Source organism: Aethalodelphis obliquidens, unplaced genomic scaffold, assembly GCF_003676395.1.
Source record: "Aethalodelphis obliquidens isolate GAN/ISIS:26980383/991018 unplaced genomic scaffold, ASM367639v1 scaffold20, whole genome shotgun sequence".
In the NCBI taxonomy this organism is placed as follows: domain Eukaryota; kingdom Metazoa; phylum Chordata; class Mammalia; order Artiodactyla; family Delphinidae; genus Aethalodelphis; species Aethalodelphis obliquidens.
Genome location: NW_020837964.1, coordinates 17,200,873 through 17,218,335, shown reverse-complemented (window position 1 = coordinate 17,218,335; position 17,463 = coordinate 17,200,873). Strand labels below are relative to the sequence as shown.

Sequence of the window (17,463 nt, the reverse complement as noted above, 5' to 3'; positions counted from 1 at the left end):
TATTAAGAAGAATGTTTATAAAAATGCATAAGATGATAGCTCAGGGTTGATTCTGGACTGACATTACCGCCAGATATTAGGATTATGTCTGCTAAAAACAAAACTTTAGAACAAGACAAAAATGATTTGGTGGTTTCCCTCCCATTATAGTTTTGCTTATTACAAAATCTTAGGAAATTATGAGAGAAAAGCAGAAGGAAGAATAAAAGGATGATCACTATTACTATTTTGGTGTAGTTCCTTCCCATTTTTTTAAGAAATTCTTTTGTATTTGGAGAAATTTCAAAAATACACAAAAGTACAAAGAGTAACAAAATAAAAACCAGACCTATATTCTGACTGCTAACTCAGAAATAACCATTAACATTTTGTAATATTTGCTACCAATCTTTGTTTTGTTTCTTTATTGAAAGAAAGATTGAAAACAAAGCTAAAGGCTGATTTAACCACCATCCCCTATCATGAGGTTGGAATTTTCCCTTCCAGTTCATTCTTTTTTTTTTTTAATATTTATTTATTTATTTATTTGGCTGTGCCGGGTCTTAGTTGCGGCATGCGGGATCTTCGTTGCAGCGTGTGGGGTCTTTTAGTTGCAGCATGCAGACTCTTTAGTTCCGGCATGCAGGCTCTCAGTTGCAGCATGCGGGATCTAGTTCCCTGACCAGGGATCGAACCCTGGCCCCTTGCATTAGGAGCTCGGAGTCTTAACCACTAGACCACCAGGGAAGTCCCCAGTTCATTCTTTTTTATTTTTTAATTTTATTTTTATTTACTTACTATTTTTTTTGGCTGTGTTGAGTCTTCATTGCTGCACGCGGACTTTCTCTAGTTGCGACCAGTGGGGGCTACTCTTCGTTGCAGTGTGCGGGCTTCTCATTGCGGTGGCTTCTCTTGTTGCAGAGCACGGGCTCTAGAGTGCACGGGCTTCAGTAGATGTGGTGTGTGGGCTCAGTAGTTGTGGCTCGTGGGCTCTAGAGCGCAGGCTCGGTAGTTGTGGTGCACAGGCTTAGTTGCTCCACGGCATGTGGGATCTTCCCAGACCACAGCTTGAACCCGTGTCCCCTGCATTGGCAGGTGGATTCTTTTTTTTTTTTTTTTTTTTTTGCGGTATGCGGGCCTCTCACTGCCGTGGCCTCTCCCATTGCGGAGCACAGGCTCCAGACGCGCAGGCCCAGCGGCCATGGCCCACGGGCCCAGCCGCTCCTTGGCATGCGGGATCCTCCCAGACCGGGGCACGAACCCCTGTCCCCTGCATCGGCAGGCGGACTCCCAACCGCTGCGCCATCAGGGAAGCCCGGCAGGTGGATTCTTAACCACTGCACCCCCAGGGAAGCCCCCTCAGTTCATTCTTGAATATGTGTGTGTGTGTGTGTGTGTGTGTGTGTGTGTGTGTGTGTGTGTATTTGTAAGTATGTATATACAGAGATACATATATAGAGAGAGACACATACGTATATTTTATATGAACAATATATGGTATTCTTTTGAGTGGCTTTTTAAAAAATTTATTCCTAGTTATAGGTTTTTAAAAAATTTCTGGCGACATATAGTGTTGCTTCAAGGTATCGATACTGATACTACAACATTGTTCTTTATCTTAATATCCATCTTGAGGTATAGGAATCCTGAGCAGGATAGGAGAATAAAACCTCCATTCTCTCATCTGTAAAATGGGAGCAGTAATAGTATCTGCCTCAGAGTGGATGTGATGATTGATGAGATTTAATGATAATATGAATATCGAGAACTCACTCTGCCTGGCACATGTGCTCCCTGCCATTTCCCTCCAGGATTGAGAGCTCTCCAGCGGTTTGATGAGGTTCCAGTCCAACTACTAATTATGTGACCTTCAGCCACATACCTGAGCCTCGCTTTTCTCATATTTATATTGCAAATCATAATAATATATATCTCTAGGTTGTTGTGACAATGACACGAGATAATAACGTGCCTTGCATGGGACCTGGAATATTGCAAACACTAAGGAACTGACAGCTATTATTATTATTATTACTATCTCCTTATCCTTTAAAATGAAAACTTTTTTTTAATTGAAGCATAGTTGATTTACAATGTTGTGTTACTTTCAGGTGTACAGCAATGTGAATCAGTTATACATATACATATACCCACTCTTTTTTAGATTCTTTTCCCATATAGGCCATTACAGAGTATTGAGTAGAGTTCCCTGTGCTATACAGTAGGTCCTTACTAGTTATCTATTTTATATATAGTAGTGTGTATATGTCAATCCCAGTCTTCCAATTTATCCCTCCTCCCACCTTGTCCCCTGGTAACCATAAGTTTGTTTTCTACATCTGTAACTCTATTTCTGTTTTGTAGATAAGTTCATTTGTACCCTTTTTTTTTTAGATTCCACATATAAGCAATATCATATGGTATTTGTCTTTCTCTGTCTGACTTATCTCACTCAGTATCACAATCTCTAGGTCCATCCATGTTGCTGCAAATGGCATTATTTCGTTCTTTTATTATTATTATTATCACTATCTCCTTATTCTTTAAAACTAAAACTTGATCCTGCTTAACCAATCTTAATGGCTGAAAATAAATCCATGGAAAAAATGTTCCATGGTCAAATGAGTTTGGGAAACCCTGTCTATTCTAGCCAGCCCTTGATTCACAGTGCATAGTAAGATATCAAAAGTAAACCAGTCCAAGGGAAAAAGAGTTTTAACCCAACATTTCCCAAACATACTTGATCGCAAAACTCTTTTGTTCCACTAACATCTATAAACATCCCAAAGAAGGAATGTCCTATGTGGAGCACATTTTGAGTATTGGTTTAAGGTATGACTCCCTCAGATTACATAAAGGCATCTGAACCGGGGGGCTTCTTTTTGTGTCTACTCAAGAAAGCCTAATTCACTCAAGAAAGCTTAGCTGGCTACTCCAAAATCTCTGATGTTAGAATACTGGCATAAATTAGAATATGTGTTGATAACCATTTACTAATTCTCAGATTCTCGGACAGTTTTGAGTACCCTACAGATTACTGGTCCTGTAACAAAGAGCTTTCTTTAGTTATTTTAGAGGCAGTTGTCCGTTCATCATTCATATGTTAGACAGAGTTTTGTGACCTAGGAGCAAATCTCTGTATAATGGATGAGACCCTCCTTACCCAAGGCTTGGCTTTCAAGTCTGAGGTTTTTCAGATGTCCTTGAGACACCATAAACCATGGCAAAGACAAGCTATGGATAGGGAGGAGATATTTGCAATACATATAACCAACAATGAATTTGTATCCAGACTATGTGGAAGACTAACAAAAGACAAACAACCCAAATGAAGAAAAAAAGAAAAGACCAAGGAAACAAACAGGAGAAGACCTTTAATGGTCAATAAATATCTGAAAAAATGTTCAAACTCATTAGTAGTAAGAAAATGCAAATTCAAACAATGAGATACATACATGTAGTAAAAGTATAAAACCAAGCAAGGGATGACACACTCCAACTTCAGAATAGTGGTTACTATAGGGAGAGAAAAAGGAAAAAAGGATGGGAAAGGAGACTTCAGTGTTATGTATAATGTCTTCTGTCTTCCTAAAAAATATGGAGAAATATAGGGAAAAGTTGAATTTGTTAAATCTGAGTGATGGATACATGGCATCTATTTCCTGCATATTTGAAATATTTCCTATTTTAAAATAAGCAAAAGAAAAACTTCACCTTGATTATATGAATGCCACTTTGTAAGACATCACTTTATAAAAATATTTTCTTCAGTTTCAAGTATTATTTTTATTTCGTTTCTTTCATTTATTGATTTTGCTCTTTGATCAAGACTTGTCTGGAATAGTTTGTAGACTGTAACCCCAGGGATGTTGGCTGTTGTGGTTTAATTATCCTCTAGGGTCTAGAGTCTAGGCGTTTAGGCTTTGCTTAATAGTTGTTGCCTTTTTCCTTTTTTAAAAAACTGGGCATGGATTTAAGTCAACTTGACAATAATACCTAGACGTACCACTTAGGACTCAATAAGCTTGCAAGTAACAGAAAAATCATTTCAAACAGGCTTAAGGTAGAATTTTATTTGGCCACGTAATTGAAAAGCTCTGGGTTGCAGGGGAGCTGGTCAGGCTTCAAGCACCAATGGATCCAGCGTTTTAAATGATGACATCTATTCCCACTTTCTAGTTTTTCAATATTACAAATAATGTTGCAATAAGCATGTTATTGCATGCTTATATACATGAGTAAGAGTTTCTCAAATCTAGAAGGGGAATTGCTAAGTCAAGAGTATAGACATTTCCGGGCTTCCCTGGCGGTGCAGTGGTTGAGAGTCCACCTGCTGATACAGGGGACACGGGTTCGTGCCCCGATCCGGGAAGATCCCACATGCCGCGGAGCGGCTGGGCCCGTGAGCCATGGCCGGTGAGCCTGCGCGTCCGGAGCCTGGGCTCCGCAACGGGAGAGGCCACAACAGTGAGAGGCCCGCGTACCGCAAAAAATAAAAATAAAATAAAATAAAATAAAAAAAGAGTATAGACATTTCCAACTTTCCAACCACTATTGCCAAATTTCTACCCAAAGTGAGGGGTTTGTTTGTTCATTTGCTTATTTTTTGTTTTGTCAATTTATACTTCCACCAGCATCAGCAGTGTATGAAAGTTCTCATTTCCTTTCCTTTTGTCCTAATTAAATTTAGAATTTTAAGGTCCCTAAATGTTTCAACTCTTCAGCCAGGTGAACAAGGTCAACATCAATATCATAAATCATGTTGATATGTACCCTTTATATGATGTGGTGAAAATGGCACTTTAGCTCTGTGGTCTTCCTCTAAAAAGTACATTGCCCCACTCTAATTACAGGAATAACATCAGGCCAATTCCAATAGAGGGGTAACATACAATATACCTGTCCAGCATTCCTCAAACCTGTCAAGGTCATCAAAAACAAGGAAAGTCAGAAAATGTCAAGCCAAGAGAAACTAAGGAGACATAAGGACCACATGTAAAGTAGTATCCTGGTTGGGAGATCCTGGAACACATAAAGGACATTAGGTAAACTAAGGAAATCTGGATAAACTGTGGACTTCAGTGAATAATGATGTGTCAATATTGGTGCATTAATTGTAACAATGTACCACACTTATAAGATGTTAACATACAGGGAACCTGGGCTTGAGGTAAATGGAAACTCTACTATTTTCTCAGATTTTCTGTAAATCTAGAACTATTTCAAAATATAAGTTCTATTAATTTTTTTCTACTCCTGAAGTTATTTGATTGTTATTGTAATTTTCATTCCTCTAGTTACTGGTGAGGTTGAGCATCTTCTCATATATTTATTGACTATCCAGGATTCTCTTTGATGAATTTCTTGTTCACAACCTTTGCCTTTTTTAAAAAATGTGTTATTTTTTTAAAAATGTTTGTTGGAATTTATATATATTCAGTGTATTAATCTTTTGTTGGGTCATCTATTAATTTTGTTGTGTTGAGTTGCAAATATCTTCAGTTTGTAAGTATCCTTTGATATTTTCTGTGGTATATTATCATGTTATATTAATATGGTCTGGCAGATATTTAAAATTTTAATGTTATCAATTTTAATGTTTTAATTTATTGTTTTTATTTATTTATTTATTTTTGCCTGCGTTGGGTCTTTGTTGCTGTGTGCAGGCTTTCTCTAGTTGCGGTGAGCGGGCTCTTCACTGCGGTGGCTTCTCTAGTTGCGGAGCACAGGCTCTAGGCGCACGGAGTTCAGTAGTCCTGGTATGCGGCCTCAGTAGTTGCGGCTCACGGGTTCTAGAGCTCAGGCTCAGTCGTTGTGGCGCACGCACTTACCTGCTCCGCGGCATGTGGGATCTTCCCAGATCAGGGCTCGAACCTGTGTCCCCTGCCTTGGCAGGCGGATTCTTAACCACTGCGCCACCAGGGAAGCCCAAAGTGCTTTTCTTTATCTTTGTACTTTTGAGTCTTGTGTAGAAAATCTTTCCCTATTCTGATGTCACAAAGATAGTCCTTGTTCTCTTCTAACAATTTTTACAGGTTACGTTTTTACCTTAAAGATTTTTAATCCACTTGGGATTTCTTTTTTTTTTTTTAGTCATCAATTTTATATACATCACTGTATACATGTCAATCCCAATCACCCAATTCATCACACTGGAATTTCTTTTTATCTAGTGTAAGGTAGGAAACAAATTGATTTTATTTTTTGTATTAGTAGCTAATTGTTCCAGCATCATTTATTGAGTTTTTAATCTTTTCCCACTGATTTATAATGCGATTTCTATTTTATGCCAAGTTTCCATGTGTATTTCAGTTGTTTCTGGGCCATTTGTCCCTTTAATCTGTTTGTCTATCCCTAAAGAAAAGTCGAATTGTTTTTTAAATATGGCTTTATGATAAATTTTTCTTATCTGGTCTGGTAAGTCAAGTTCCCTCCTCCTTGTTTTTTTCCCTCAAAATAATCTTGGCTATTTTAGGCATACTTGTTCTTTCATGTGAAATTTAAGATCAGTTTATCAAGAGCCATAAAACGGCCTTTTGGAATTTTGATTTTTACAATGAATTTCTAGACTAACTAATATTATAGACTAATGAATTTATAGGCTAAATTATAGACTAATATTGAGTCCTTCTATTCACTAACAAAGTGTAGTCTGTGTTTACCTAAGTCGTCTTTTATATCCTTCAGTGTTTTGTAAATTTCTTCTTAAAAGTCTTGTCCATCTTTTGTCTCTTTATTCATGGGTATCTCATAGTTTTTGTTGCTCTTATTGTATTTTTTATCATTAACAACACTCTTGATTTTTGGATGTTGTTTTTACCAGCAAGTTGCTGAACTATTCTGATGTTTTTCTTGGACTTTCTACATAGACAACCATTTCAACTGCAAATAACAAAGATTTTTCTGTATTATTTTTGAATCCTTATTCCTCTTTTTTATTTTTTCTTATTGCATTGGGTTGGACTTCTAGGACGATGTTTAATAGCACAGAAAGGAAAGCATCTTTGTCTTGTTTCATATTTTTATAAAATGTTTCTAATTTTTCAGCACTAACCATGATGTTTGCTGTAAGTTTGCTGTTGGTTTTTGGTAAATAGTTGTCTCCCATTATCTGTTTTATTCTTACAGTGATAGAACCCCAGATTTTTAGCTGATCATATAGCTACCTGAAATGCATACTATATTTCTCAGCTTCCCTTGCAGTTAGTAGATGTGGTTATCTCTAAGAAGATATAATTATGTATCACACAGAGGTGGTACATATCCTTGAAGGAAAGGGGAAATGCTTTCCCCCTTCCTTTTCCTCCTCCTTTCTGTTGACAGGTATACCTTCTTCTTCTATTTATTTATTTGGTTGCGCCGGGTCTTATTTGGTTGCAGCAGGCGTGCTCCTTAGCTCTGTGGCTCTCAGGCTCCTTATTTGTGGCATGCAAATTCTTAGTTGTGGCATGCATGTGGGATCTAGTTCCCTGACCAGGGATCGAACCTGGGCCCCCTGCATTGGGAGCGCAGTCTCTTAACCACTGCACCACCAGGGAAGTCCCGATAGGTATATCTTCTCGATAGCTGATCTTTTGATGATCTTGGAGCTGTCATGCTAGCCAGGATCGCCCAGATTCACATGAGTAAGAAATAAACTCTTATCTTGTTTGAGCCACTCTTTCTGTTTTGTCATTTGCAGGTAAGCTTATCCTAATTAAACCTTTATTCGATAAGAGAAATTCCCTTTTATTCCTAGTTTGCTTAGAGTTTTTGTTTTACATCACGATTGAGTAATGAATACTACACAATGTTTTTTCTGCATTGATTGAGATGACCATAATTTTGTCTCCTTTACAATATTCTTTCCACCTCACCTATAACATTTGTTTACCTTGTAACTTGTTTCTAACCAGGATAGGAAGATTGATTTTATTATTCTAGAACATAGATTAGAAAGATATGTTTCCTGCCTAATTATAAATATTTTGAAAGTTGGGTGAGAATAAACTGATTAAGGGGCATAGAACTCTAAGTACTGTTAACATGGGATGAATTTCTTTAAATTGATTTGCCCATGTAATTCAAAACTTTAAAGAAGTAGAAAGGAAAAAGATAAGACAAAGAGGAAAGACAATTCTTTATACATTTAAAAATTTATTTCAAATGATGTATTATGAATAACAGGAATTTTAAAAAGAAAAATCTGTAAAGCTGTGATCTCGGTGTAAGTATTCTTATTGTTGTCTACTGTCTTTCAGTCCTTGTTCGTATACTGTTGTTTTTTGTGCTTATGATTTTAGTATAGAGACATTTTTCGCTTTTTGAAAAGCTACTTATTTTTATAAAGTTTAGGTCCTTTAAGTTTCCATGTAAGAATGAACATGAACAACATGTTCATGAACTGAACAACAATAAAAGTTCATAGAATAAGTGTCCCTTCTCACCTGAGTCACAGAATAAAAGAACTTATAGAACTGAAAGGAATTTTTTAACCTCATCTTTTGAAGGTTGATTTAAGTATTTTTTTCTATAAGATATTTATTTTATGGCAGGTTTGATAGAGTGCTCTCAAATCTTTAAATTCTTATATTTAGGATTATATTTATGCGGTCCAATCTTTGTGACAAACTCAGTTTAGGAAAGCCTGAATTTTTCAACACTTCATCAATTACAATAACCATTACTGGTGACATTTGTGTTACAATATTACACTTCACAAAGTGCTTTTTCACAATTTAGTTCATTTTTTCCCTGTAATAACACTGTGAATGACAAAGGTACTATTATAAACCCATTTTGCAGAAGAGGATATTGAGGCTTCAGAGTGTTTAAGAGATTTATGCATTTAATAAGTGGCAGAGTAGAGACTCAAAACAAAATATTCTGCTTTTCCATCTGCACTAATAGTTTTTGAGCTCCACCAAATCAGATAATGCCAGCCTTTTTTCAGTTTAGAGTAGAACAATAATTAATTAATGGGCCAAACTTTCTCAGTTAAAAATTTTTCTCTGGGCTTCCCTGGTGGCGCAGTGGTTGAGAGTCCGCCTGCCGATGTAGGGGACATGGGTTCGTGCCCCGGTCTGAGAAGATTCCACATGCCGCGGAGCGGCTGGGCCCGTGAGCCATGGCCGCTGGGCCTGCGCGTCCGGAGCCTGTGTTCCGCAACGGGAGAGGCCACAACAGTGAGAGGCCCGCGTACCACAAAAAAAAAAAAAATTCTCTGATGTGTCTTTCTTTTTTTTTTAAAAATACATTTATTTATTTATTTATTTTCGGCTGCATTGGGTCTTCGTTGCTGCCTGCGGGCCTTCTCTAGTTGTGGAGAGCGGGGGCTACTCTTTGTTGAAGTTCGCGGGCTTCTCATCGCGGTGGCTTCTCTTATTGCAGAGCATGGGCTCTAGGTGCACTAGCTTCAGTAGTTGTGGCAGGCAGGCTTCAGTAGTTGTGGCACATGGGCTCAGTAGTTGTGGCTTGCGGGCTCTAGAGCGCAGGCTCAGTAGTTGTGGCGCACAGGCTTAGTTGCTCTGCAGCATGTGGGATCTTCCCGGACCAGGGCTCGAACCTGTGTCCTCTGCATTGGCAGGCGGACTCTGAACCACTGCGCCACCAGGGAACTCCCTGATGTGTTTTTCTTAACTGGATACCTCATGCTTGTCTGTACTAGATGCTGGAATAGGATGGTTTCTGATGTAGCATGAAGTTATTTGTTTTGTGATTTTAAGTTTCCCTATCAGCATTTCTGCAGTGTTTTGCAGAGAGCTCGGATTTCCAGGTGTTGAGCCACAGGAATATATTTTAAATTCGTTGCATTATGTTATGCTGAGTAAGCCCTCGAACCTGCAAGCCAAACACATTTTAGGTCCCAAAATAATGGTGAAAAGCTACTATGGACTTGCTTCATTCTCTCCTATTTCATACATTGTTTTTCCTTACTGCTCATCAAAGTAAAACTTATCGAGGGGCATATCCAAGGGAAATAATTAAGAAAAGGCTATAAATACAGATTAGCTACAAGGATGTTCATCTCAGTGGTATTTACAAATGTTTTCAAGAAAGGAAATAAACTAAATGACAAAAGTAAGTGATTGGCCTGCCTGCCAATGCAGGGGACATGGGTTCCAGCCCTGGTCGGGGCAGATCCCACGTGCCGCAGAGCAACTAAGCCCGTGAGCCACAACTACTGAGCCTGCACTCTAGAGCCTGCAAGCCACAACTACTGAGCCCATGTGCCACAACTACTGAAGCCCGCACGCCTAGAGCCCGTGCTCCACAACAGGAGAAGCCACCGCAATGAGAAGCCCGTGCACCACAATGAAGAGTAGCCCCCGCTCGCCACAACTAGAGAAAGCCCGCGTGCAGCAATGAAGACCCAATGCAGCCAAAAATAAATAAATAAATAAATAAATTTTAAAAAAAGAATCATAAAAAAAGTGAGTGATTGGCTAATAAATTAAGATTGATTCTACAGTCAAGTACTCCTTTGCCATCACACATTATTAAAAATATTTATTGATGTGTACTGATGTCCACAGTTACACCAAGAAGGCAGAATAATAGTATACATAGTGTAGTCAATTTTTGTATATAGAATGCAAATATACATAGAAAATTTCCAGGAAGATATATGGTAAGTGATCATCTCTATGTGGTGGTTTAGGAGTTTTTGACTAATTGTTATTTATTACTTTTTTATTTATATTTTCTGCTATTATTTTTGGTTTTTCCAATGAACACGTATTGCTTTAGCAGTATAAAACCCCCACATAACTTTTTTTTTAATTAAAATAAAGAAACAATCCACTCAGCCCTGTATAAAGCATTGGCGAACATGTTACCTACTACGTTCTGTCAACTTAGAGAGTGAAGGGGGAGGACATGGCTGTGCACAGAATTTAATTTAGATACAAGAAGAATTTCATGAAGGTAAGACCTTTAATCTGTTAAAATGGTAAGCGTCTAGAGAATTCCCTGGTGGTCCAGTGGTTAGGAGTGGGTGCTTTCACTGCGTGGGCCCGGGTTCAATTTGATCCCTGGTCAGGGAACTAAGATCCTGCAAGCCATGTGGCAAAAAAAAAAAAAAAAAAAAGTAGGGGTCTAGGTGAAACACTTAGGTGAAGGGAGGTGATTAGGGTGCTGATTCCTGAGGCTGACCTGAATGTACAATGCTGGAGAGGATTTAAAGGTAGAAAATCAAAAGCTTTCTAAAGCTGGCTTCCTAGGATACAAATTTCCTTGGTAATGACCCTGAGATGCAGTCAGTTAACAAGCATGCATCGAGGACAGGAGTTCTGAGGAGAGAAAAGACATAGAAATTCAGATTTCAATTATTCATTCATTCAGCCATTATTATTATTATTATTATTATTTTTTTGCAGTACGCGGGCCTCTCACTGTTGTGGCCTCTCCTGTTGCGGAGCACAGGTTCCGGACACGCAGGCTCAGCGGCCGTGGCTCACGGGCCCAGCCGCTCCGCGGCATGTGGGATCTTCCCAGACCGGGGCATGAACCCGTGTCCCCTGCATTGGCAGGTGGACTCTCAACCACTGTGCCACCAGGGAAGCCCCATTCAGCCATTATTGATTGTTCTCTACAAACACTGCATTGTGCTAAGTGTTGGGCTCTGTTCTTTACGAGTTAACAATTTAGTTGGAGAGATAAAAGATGAGGCTCTAAATCATTTGAGAAGTACTGGAAACTATGAAGGAAAAATCAGAGAACTTAGTTCAATTAAAGAAGACATCAGAATAGTTGAGATGGGTGGGAATAGGCTTCCTGAAGATTGAAATTTAAAAGTTGAAGGAAGTTTCACAGAAGAGAAAATAAATGTGAAGGGTTTTTGACTAAAAATCTGATATCTCACGTGAACCTACGGTCTTTTCATTTATGAGATGTACTGCTACTTCTCCAAAATTTGAGATTTTTAAAATGTGCTCCCTTTATGCAAAATATTTAGCTCTTTTGCATTAAGAAAGGATTAGAGGGAATTCCCTGGCGGTCCAGTGGTTAGGACTCTGCGCTTTCACTGCCCAAGGTGCGGGTTCAATCTCTTGTCAGGGAACTAAGATCCCACAAGCCGCATGGCACGGTGAAAAAAGATAAAAGAAAAAAGAAAGGATTAGGTAATACGAAGTAGAAAGAAGATTAGAATTACAGAATTTCAGAGAGGGAGGTTACCTTTGCTATTATGCAGTCTGCCTCAGGCGCTGTAATTGTCTGTAAATGTCTACCCAACGTCTGTTTTCCCCCTCTTCCTTGCCACCTGACCCCCAATTGTGTTCAGAGAGCATCAGCGTAGCCATCTAATGTACCTACACATTTCCCAGCCTTCTTTTAGCTGGGATGACCACGTGACACAATCCTGCCCAGTGACATGTAAGTAGAACCCACCGTGTGGGTGTTCCAGGGACCAGAGTTGTTCCTTTTGCCCTTTACCCTTCCATTTTCCTCTCGCCTAGAATGCAGACAGGATGCCTGGAGGTGACAGCCATCTTGCAAACATGAGAACAAGGGCCCGAATCTCAAACCCTAGCAGAGGAGAAAGCCTGTGTGCCTGATGGCATCGTGGGACTTCAAGACTAGCCCTGGATTGCCTAATCCAGACTCCTTGCACGAGAAAAATAAAACCTGTGAGCCACTGGTGTGTGTTACTAGCATCCAAACACAATGCCTGCCTGATAAATAATCTAACCCACTTATTTCACAGCGAGGAGACAAAGGCCCAAGAAAAGTTCCATAAACTTGGGCAGATTGTATCAAGTTAAGACTTTCTCACTTTGAAGTGACAGAAAACCCAATCCCAAACCTCTTAAGAAAAAAAAAAAAAAAAAAGGAATTTATCAATTCAGATCATTGAAGTCAGGCGTGGCTTCCTCCAGAGACTCAAATGACTTTTTCAGGTTCTGTTTTTCCTCTCTCTCCACCTCTTGGCAATGCTGCTTCTGCTCCCTCCACTTCAGACAGGCTTTTTCCTCTTTGTGGTGAGGTGTTGCCAGCCGCTCCAGCCTTACCCCACCCAGGATTAAGTCCAGAGGGAAAGCCAAAACTCCTCCCTGGAGGAAAGTCACACTACTCAGGAGAAGTGTGACTGCCTGCTGGGCATTCCAGAAGTGCACATCCTCTGCTTAGTGTGTGCTTAGAACTAGAACTTAGAGGACTCCTGGTTCCGAGTCAGTTCACTGGCCACTTCATCAAATAGCCTCTGATAGACTTATCATAAACAGGTGTGTGCATCCATGAGCAATACAGATCTGTCATATTTCCTTGGATCATGCGATTACATGCTCCTTGGGTAGGTTTTGACCACTGAGGTATGTGAACACTGCAGGGAAAATACCAAGTCTATCTAGAAGCAATGAGAACTCTAAAGGTGGTCCCCAACTCTGCAGACAAAGTCAGATTTGGGGCTTAGGGTGAACCTGCTCAAGAGCAGTGATACAGGTTACATCTTCCTCTTTCGCTCTGGAGGGAAATCTACTAGATCAGTCCTCCATGGGTTTTTCTCTCTGTTTTTCTCTTCCTGAATTTCCCCCCTTTTCATATCTCTTGCACCCAAAAAAGATACTTATTTAATAACTATAAAGGGCAGATGATCTATTTGTTCCTTATGGCTCCAGTTCAGACAATCAGGGCTAAGTTCAGAGTTCCCTTAGCCTGTTTTTTACCTGGCTTTTAAATGCTTTTGGTCTAGACCTTACAGAGTAAACCTTAGGTCCATTATTACCCAAGTCTTCCGTGAATGGAAGGTTTGCAAACTGATCCTCTTTAAAGACATCATGGCTGCTTTTTATTTCCACAAGCCTTTTTTTTTCTTTTTTTCGGAAGAATCGTTGGCCTTTAGGATTCTTGAAATTCTTCCACATGCAGTTACTCTGAAAGCAAGCATTTAAAGGCTTAAATGTTAATGCTGAAGTATGTTTAGAGTGAAAATTGGGAATGCAAGCTCATGTAGATTTGTTTCTTACCAGTTTACTCTTTTACTGAGTTTCAGCAAGTTGTGTTTACTTGGATTTCCTACTGGTAAGAAGTAAATCTAGGATAATTTCTTTTCTGGTTAGAGTTTTTGCTGCTCTAGATAACTAAGTATAAAGTCTCTTGGGGTAATTCATGTTTAGTGGTGTTTGCCTCTCTGTTAAATATTTTTTTGATAGGTTAATTTATTGGACTCCGACGATGAAGAAACTATTGGTGGATATTTCAAACCTTTGTCCCATTATCTCCTTTTCTTGAATATTCTCAGAATTTCTCTCTCCCTCACTCAACATTTAAGCAGTTATGAGTTCCTCTAATTCTACTTTCACGATATATACTACACAACACCTTCTTTCCATTTTTTTCAGACTCTTCTCTTTAGGGCCTCATTCACTCTTGCCTGGGTTCTCTTTCCAGGCTCTCAGATGCCAATTTGCTCTCCACACTGCTGCCTCTGTTATTTACTTAAAATAGAGCTCCGGGCAGGTCATTTCCCTCCTCAGAAACCTTCAGTGGCCCCCCAGTGCCTATAGGATAAAGAACAAAATCCTTGGCATAATGTTCAAAGGCCTTTCACCTCTGCCCTTTTTTTACTTTTTTTTTTTTTTTTTTTTACGGTACGCGGGCCTCTCATTGTTGTGGCCTCTCCCGTTGTGGAGCACAGGCTCCGGACGTGCAGGCTCAGCGGCCATGGCTCATGGGCCCAGCCGCTCCGCGGCATGTGGGATCTTCCCAGACCAGGGCACGAACCCGTGTCCCCTGCATCGGCAGGCGAACTGTCAACCACTGTGCCACCAGGGAAGCCCCCTTTTCTTACTTTCTTAGTTTTTCCTTTCATTCTATCCATCTCTGTACCCAGTGTCAAATTCCTATTAAAATATCTACAAATGGCTTATTAGAGAGTTTGTTTCATTCTGTCTTGGTGCTAAATTATGTGCTCACAATCAGTTATAAGTTATTTAGGGCAAGGATGTGTTTTATTTATTTTGATCTTCTTAGAGACTGTACAACCAGTGTTCACAATATATTAGAGAGGGATCCATGAAATGTAATTCACTGTGATAATTGCTATACTAACAGTTTGAACAAAATGCTATGGGAACCCAGAGGGGAGAAAAATTAATATTGCTTGGAAGGGTTCAGGATGAATTCACAGGTGAACTAATATCTGAGCTGGACTTTGAAGGATAAGTAGGATTTTTACAGGTAGAGAAACTGCATGAATAAATAAATGAATATTCTCTCTAAGCCTCATATTTTATAATTAGATTCTAACACCTGTGGGTAGATCCCTTGTGTGTCGCTTCCCATGTCTGGAGCAGTCCACATTTCTCTATTCGGCTGAAACAAATGTTTCTTAGGTGGAATATATTATTTCTAAAGTCAGTCTAGTTTATCCAATAACTTCAACTTAGCCCTTCAATTCTGGAGCTTAGTTGTGGATTACCAATTCAACTATTTTATCATTGCATACTTAACCTAAGTATTTAGCCATAATCCTCAGAAAAGCTGAAAAAAAAAAGACACTCTGCTTCTTTGACCATCTACTGACAAAGTCCAATGAAGCCCAGGTATTTCTTGGAATATTTGTATCAACACATAATAGCTGTGATGCATCACAATGTAAACATTTGTATGTTAGAACTTTGCCCTGCAATTATCTAGCCTCTTTTAACCACTTTAGGAAATTGGGGTTGGAGTAAAGAGATATCAGCTGTGGGGTATAGCAGGCAGAGGAGAAAGAGTGATGTGTTAGGTGACATTCCTTCCTTTTCCCCTCTATCAGCTAAGAAAGCAAAAGGACAATTTATTTCTAGATACCTGTACAGAACTCTAGCTTAGCACCTGTCACAACGCAAGTTTGTTTACTTACAGGTCATCTCCCTCATCAGGCTGAGAGTAAACTTCTCATATTCGTCTCTGTAAAAATCTTCATGTTTCCTGTATCTAGCATAGTTCCAGGAGCCCATTTGTGGAAAGAGGGAAGAATGGATTTAATTAATATGGAGGAATGGTTTTTCATCTTTTCCAGGTTATGGATTTCTTTTTAAGAAACCTTAGGAATGTTAAAGACTTTCATCCCAAAGAAAGAGATGTATGTAGGTACACAGTTGCAAAAATTTGTATACAAGTTTAGGGAGATCACAGATGTCTTGAAGGACATGGACCTCAGGTTAAAACTCCATGAATTGAGAGAGGGTAATGGCAAATTGTAAAACCACTTCTAATTTGTACTCTTGGTCAAACTAATATTACAGCTGAGGTAGGGCTACTAGACTCAATATATATTATAATTAGATGTGGAAAGAGCACCATAGCAAACATAGGTGGTGGTATCAAGACCAGTGTGAATAAGAACTTGTGCAGTTTGCATAAGTCTAACCCGCCTACTGTTAGGATGGGATGACCTAGAGATGTCTTCCTTTCTTGGTTTAATTCACTCAGGGGTTTCTATTTTCCCATTAAAATTTCTCCTCCCTAATCCACCCTTTGAATCCCTCTGGCATTTACCTCCTTTCCCACTGCTAAGTCTGCTGGATTCAAACTGATTGCACTGTATCTCAGGACTTGCAATCATTCTAGATCTTGAGAGACTTTTGTTTCCATGAGACTTCAAATGAAAACTACGTCTCAGACCAACCAACTCATAAAGTGCCAAAGTACTTCATCAAAGTGAATTAGATGCTTGATTATCAGATTTGGGCACTTTGAAAGATGTAAGAGGTGAGAATATTCTTAACTCAATGGCAAAACTATGGAAACAAATTTTGTCTTCAGAAATATTTGCTAGAACACGTTCTAAGGGTGAAAATTGACACATAGACACAATCAAATAAGAATTTGTTTACAATTTCAGCACAAATTTAGTCACTGCTATTTCCCACCACTATCAATTCTCCATTTTAAAAATTTATTTATTTATTTTTGGCTGTGTTGGGTTTTCATTGCTGCGCACAGCCTTTCTCTAGTTGCAGTGAGCAGGGGCTGCTCTTTGTTGCGGTGTGCAGGCTTCTCATTGCGGGGGCTTCTCTTGTTGCGGAGCAGAGGCTCTAGGCACGTAGGCTTCAGTAGTTGTGGCTTGTGGACTCAGGAGTTGTGGCCTGTGGGCTCTAGAGCGCAGGCTCAGTAGTTGTGGCACATGGGCTTAGTTGCTCCACGGCATGTGGGATCTTCCCAGACCAGGGATCGAACCCGTGTCCCCTGCATTGGCAGGTGGATTCTTAACCACTGCACCACCAGGGAAGTTCCAATTCTCCATTATTAAGGAGTGTTCCCAAGGTGGGGCAAAGATAATTTGTGGTCTAAACGTTTTTTTGGTCTGTGACTCGAATCTCTCTAGAAATTTTCCTTTCAGGTTTTGTGTTTGTTTAGCAGGTTCTCTACAATGTACATGTGACTAAAATTATTTCAACAGCCTTAATTGTATTACAATGATGAAGATTCTGTAGATCTTGTGACAACACATTCCTCTGTTCTGTATGAGTTTGTTTAATTCCTTTTCAGTGGTTGATATTTGAACCTCTTTCATTGAGA

At 39.4% G+C, this 17,463-nt stretch overlaps 1 long non-coding RNA gene across 1 annotated transcript in view; it reads left to right on the top strand.

The window, feature by feature from the left end:
- The window catches only part of LOC113627135 (uncharacterized), a 55,594-nt gene extending 49,964 nt beyond the window's left edge, over positions 1-5,630 (top strand). The window contains exon 4 of the long non-coding RNA XR_003435443.1: positions 4,833-5,630. This is a non-coding gene — a long non-coding RNA (uncharacterized LOC113627135). The remainder of the gene's footprint in view (positions 1-4,832) is intronic.
- Positions 5,631-17,463: the final 11,833 nt, after the last annotated feature.